General features: G+C 42.0%; 1 pseudogene; it reads right to left on the bottom strand.

Moving 5' to 3' along the window:
• Window positions 1-3915: 3915 nt before the first annotated feature.
• On the bottom strand, window positions 3916-4656 carry LOC116547420 (annotated as a pseudogene).
• Between the last annotated feature and the right edge of the window lie 869 nt (window positions 4657-5525).

Genomic DNA, 5525 nt, shown 5'->3' with positions numbered 1-5525 from the left:
ATGTGCAGTCTTCTACTCTAGGCCAGTCTCCACTGTAGAAGAGGATTATGATCTTTAGGACCATGAGCTTGATTCCTCCGTACAATAATGGGTCACACAACTGAGTGGCCAAGATCATCCCGGTGAGGGGAGTCCGTGTGTTACCATAATTGCTGTACCAGTTAAGAATGTACCTGGCAGGTGGGGGGCTGGGGAGGGCTAGCATTAGAAGAAATACCTAATGTAGATGATGGGTTAATGGGTGCAGCAAACCACCATGGCATGTGTATACCTATGTAACAAACATGCATGTTCTGCACATGTATCCCAAAACTTAAAGTATAATTAAAAAAAAAAAAGAATGTACCACCTGGCTGTAATTTCCTAAAAACCTGACTTACAGTAGCTTAAACAAAGAGTGGTTAATTTTCTTTCTGGCACAGAAATCTGGGGGAGGCCACTGTGGCTGTAGTGCAGGAGGTCAGGAAAGGCTGCTTCTCTGAGGTCATCGGGGACCTCCCCAGTGCTTATGTGGCAGAATGACAACAGGAAGAAGGAGAATTAGGACACTGAGTATCATGAGATTTGGGGTCATATATCTTTAGTGGGCAGTGTTTGCTGCCCCAGATGTCTCATGCAATGAAAATGTTCTAGAAATGATTTAGGTAGCTGGAGTTTCCTTCCCTAAGACAAGGCATTTACAGCATAAGGTCCAATATCTATTGAGTTTGTGTTATGCATTCATTGTATTCATAGTCTGCTTTAGGTACTTAGCAAAATATTGCTGGTATTAACATGCCTTTGTTTGCTTCACTGGAGATGAAATTCTGCTGCAAGTGTTTTCTCAGGTTCCATATGACCCATCATTTGATGAAACAAGAACAGCAGTCAGATCCATTACAAAGAGGGAAACACAAAAAAGCAAGTATATGTCGTTAACATGATATGTGTTGTACATACCTCTACAGACCTCTGTATTGTCTCAAATGTGTGATGCTAGCGTTTTAGCATTCCTTAAATTAACTACTGGGGGGCAAAGTCAAACTGAGATGTGAAGAACGCTCTGAAATTCTCTCTACAATCTTCCACCCAATATGGGAGTCTATAGGCTACAGTGCGAATGTCCCTGTATTTTGGGGTGATCCCTGATGTGCAGTGTAAGGCAGGTTCTGCCACTCTGGAGGCTATTCAGAGAACAGAAACCTGTTTTGCAAGTGAGGTTCACTGTTCCTTGTAACAAAAGCTATGAGAAGTATAATCACTTTCTATTTGCCCACGCTTTATAGATCACTGCCCATGAGTGCCGCAGTCATTGGCTTGGGAGAGCAAAGTCTTCCTACATCCCTCCCTGTCACCCCCACCATCACTCCACCCCAGCCTCTGTAAAATATTTGCCCAGAGAAGCAGAGTTGATTTCTCCTCCAGCACGGATGCTCCAATGCTAAGGCTGAGAGAAAGCAGCTGGCCACATATGCAAAAATAATGCACATTAACCCTAAATCACACAAAGAACAGAGAAACCCTGTAAGGTGGATATCATATGCATTAGGGAGAAAAGTAAGAATGAGTAATTAGTTATCAGAATAAGCCAGCTATGTGTGCCATGAATTATAAGACTCTCAGTAAAGCAATTTAGTAACTAATCACTCTGCCAATGCATTCCATAAGCCACTGGATTGAGAAAAGACATGAATATTTCACTGCATAATCTCATTAGCTTGCCCTGCACCATGTTTTACGACGCTCCCCTGGCTGATACATTATGAGGAACACGTTTTTAGCAAAGTGCTTGCATGATTAAGTGTATCTAGTCTTAATGATTCATCAGTGCCTCCTTAACAGAGAACTGTGCATTTGTCTTTTATTGGATCAAAGTGGTTGTACTTGAAATCGTTTGGCATATACCACGTGGGCCTTTCTACCACTTTTCCTGTAGAGTTAAACCTGCCATGTGCACAGATCACTCAATGGCTATGCATAATGTCTGTCAAGAGACCATGTGAAAATGAACTTAGCTCCTGGTGTTGTGTTGGAACTTCAGATGCTCGCGGACACTTCATGAATGCTCTGTGACACTCAGAATAGGGGGGTTCAGGCCAAGTGCATGATGCTCTCCACAAAATGCTGTGCAGAAGAGTATCAGTTTAAAAAGAACATCTGAAGATCCAATGAAAGACTTAATCACAGCTGTGGTTGATTTTCCCATAGGCTATTCCCAACAAAAGAGCTTGAAAGATGCTACATTTGCATCAGGTTCAAATGAGCGAGAGGAACATTTGGCTAAAATATTTGGTAAGTAACCTCCTGCTATGAGACCTTTAGCCTGTGTTTGAAGAGTTGCATGCTTGTCCCTGGAGATCTCTCAGGTAACCTGTTCCTGCTGCTTTGAGGGGAAAGCAAGTGCTTTGCCTTGAGGCTAGAATCTGTTTCTCCACGTGTCAAAACCCTAATAAATTAAGCCAAATGTAGAAGATAAACACCTGGAAAGGATCCTGCTCCTCAAAGAGTGACCCATGGAGCAGGAGCAGGGCTACCATCTGATAACATGAGAATCCCCTGGAGAGACTTAAAAAGAGACACACCTTGGCCAGATGTGGTTCCTCATACCTATGATGGCAGTGCTTTGGGAGGACCAGGCAGGAGGATTGCTCAGGGACAGAAGTTCGGGAGCAGCCTGGGCAACATAGCAAAACTCCCTCTCTCTAAAAAATAAAAACCAAAAACACTCACCCCCCCACCCCCTGCAAAACATGACAAATTAGCCAAGTGTGGTGGCATATGCTGTGGTCAATCTTTTGAGCCCAGGAGTTTGAGGCTCCTGTGAGCTATGATTGTGCCACTGTACTCCAGCCTGGGCAACAGAGCTACACTGTCTATTAAAAGAGAGAGAGAGAGAGAGAGAGAGATCTTGTTTCACTTTTAGTGGTCAGATCTTGTGAGGTAGGGAGTCAGTTTGCATCACTGGCCAACATGGTGAAACCCCATATCTACTAAAAATACAAAAATTAGCTGGATGTGGTGGCGTGCGCCTGTAGTCCCAGCTACCCAGGAGGCTGAGGCAGGAGAATCGCTTGAACCTATTCAAGGCGGAGGACATTGCATTGGGTCAAGATTGTGCCCCTGCATTCCAGCCTGGGCAACAGAATGAGATTCCATCTCAAAAAAAGAAAAAAAAAGTTCAGAAACAAATGCATTTGTCTACGGTCAATTGATTTACAACAAGGGTGGCCAAGCCAACAGTGTGGTAATAACAGTCTCTTCAACCAATGGTCCTGGGAAAACTGGAAGGCCACAGGCAAAAGAACGAAGCTGGGGAGAAAAAAAAAAAAGAATGAAGCTGGATCATTACCTTATACCATACACAAAAATTAAAACTCAAAGTGAGCCAAAGATCTAAATTCATGAGCTAAAACTATTAGTCTCTTAGAAGTAAACATAGGTGAAAATCTTCATGACCTTGAATTAGGCATGTGGTATCTTAAGTTTGACACCAAAAGCAGGCAAAAAAGAAAAATTTAGCTAAATTGGACATCATCAAAATTTAAAAAAATTAAATGATATCTAATATCATCTGATATACAAAAATGCTTTTGTATATCAAAGGCATTTCTCTCACAGAATAAGAGAAGACATTTGCCAATCAGATATCTAATAAGGAATCACTATCCAGAAGACACGGAAAATTCCTATAACTTAACAACAACAAAGCAAACAGACAACCCACTCCAAAATGGGCAAAGAACTTGAATAGCCATTTTCCAAAGAACATATACAAATAGCCAATAAACACATAAAAAGATGCTCAACATCATTAGTCATTAGGGAAATACAAAATACCATTATTCGCACTTCTTAGAATGGCTTTTTTTTTTTTTTCAGTTTGAGAACAGGTACTGTTTATTAACCGACTAACAGAAAAATAATTATAGTAGACACCTTAGTTCATTCTTCTAATAAGCCTGTTGGTCTGGTCCTCCCTGTTGCCAGCATCTCCACCTTCTACAAAATGGGTGTTCTTTTTCTTCATTCCGCCTTGTGGAGAAGATAATTTGAAGGGTCACAGGAAGCTATTTGCTTTTTTGAAGTGTTTTCCAATAGTATAGATCTCATGAATCAGATCCTCCATGCAGATAATGCCATATTTACCAAGAGATCGAGCAATCAAAGGGTTATCTGTCAAAGCAATTAGCTTCTTATTGATTTTGCCATAACCACGTTTGTAGATTAGTTCATTTACTGACTTCAGATTTGGGTACCACCATGCAATATATGGCTCTACAATCCTCAGCATGTTAATTGAGGCCTTGTTGAGCTTCACAAAGGTTCCATTGAAGATATGATGAAGGTGAAGAAGTTGCAACACCTTTCAGACCTTTGGGCTCACACCACTGATACCTCTGATCTTGACGACAAACGCCAATTTGGGTTCTGCAGGTACATAGAAGTTACCACTTTCCTTGCCATCCTCACCATTTGAATTTCAGTTCTGTACATCTGCCTATATTCCTTGAGGTAGTGCTTCTCTTTTTCATAGATAAGCTTCCTCCTTGCCTTTCGAAGCATCTTTTGGGCAAACTTCTTTCTCAGGTGCTTGATCTTCAGCTCTGCGAAATTCCTTCACTTTTTCTTAAGGGGTTCTGGCACAGCAGGAACCTTCTTGTCTTCTACACCCTCCATGGTTCCAGCCAGAAAAAGAGGAAGTCAGCCTTTTTTTTTCTTTTTTTTTTTGAGACAGAGTCTTGCTCTATCGCCCAGGCTGGAGAGTAGCGGCACAATCTTGGATCACTGCAACCTCCGCCTCCCAGGTTCAAGCAATTCTCCTGCTTCAGCCTCCCCAGTAGCTGGGATTATAGGTGCCCGCCACCAAGCCTGGCTAATTTTTGCATTTTTAGTAGAGATGGAATTTTGCCATTTTGGCCAGACTGGTCACGAATTCCTGACCTCAGGTAATCCTCCCATCTCAGCCTCCCAAAGTGCTGGGACTACTGGCATGAGCCACCATGCCCAGCCAGAATGGCTATTTTTTTAAAAAAGAAAAATAATAAGTGTTGGTGAGGATGAAGGAAATTAAAACCCTCATACATTGCTGGTGGGAAGATAAGATGGTACAGCTGCTACACGTTCATTTTGTGGTGTTATAACAGAATACCACAGGCTGGGTAATTTGTAATAAGCTGAAATTTATTGGCTCACAATTCTGAAGGCTGGGAAGGCCAAGACTGAGGAGCCAGCATCTAGTGGGAACCTTCTTGCTGCATCATCATCCCATGGCAGAAAGTGGAAAAGCCATAGAGGGTGAAAGAGAGAGTAAGGGAGAGCCAAACTTGTCCTTTTACATGGTATGCACTTTTGTGATAACTAACCCACTCCTGTGATAACCACATTAATCTCTTAACGAGGGCACAATTTCCATGACGCAAACACCTCCATTAGGCCCTACTTCCTAACATGATGACCACACTGGGAATCAAATTTCCAGCTCATGAAATTTGAGGACACATTTAAATTATAGTAATAGGTACAGAGTTTCTGTTTCAGTTTTTTTT

This window comes from Sapajus apella, unplaced genomic scaffold (assembly GCF_009761245.1).
Source record: "Sapajus apella isolate SASKATOON/1434 unplaced genomic scaffold, GSC_monkey_1.0 scaffold3068, whole genome shotgun sequence".
Taxonomy (NCBI): Eukaryota; Metazoa; Chordata; class Mammalia; order Primates; family Cebidae; genus Sapajus; species Sapajus apella.
The sequence above is the reverse complement of the archived record's forward strand: the minus strand, read 5'-3'. Positions and strand labels throughout refer to the sequence as shown.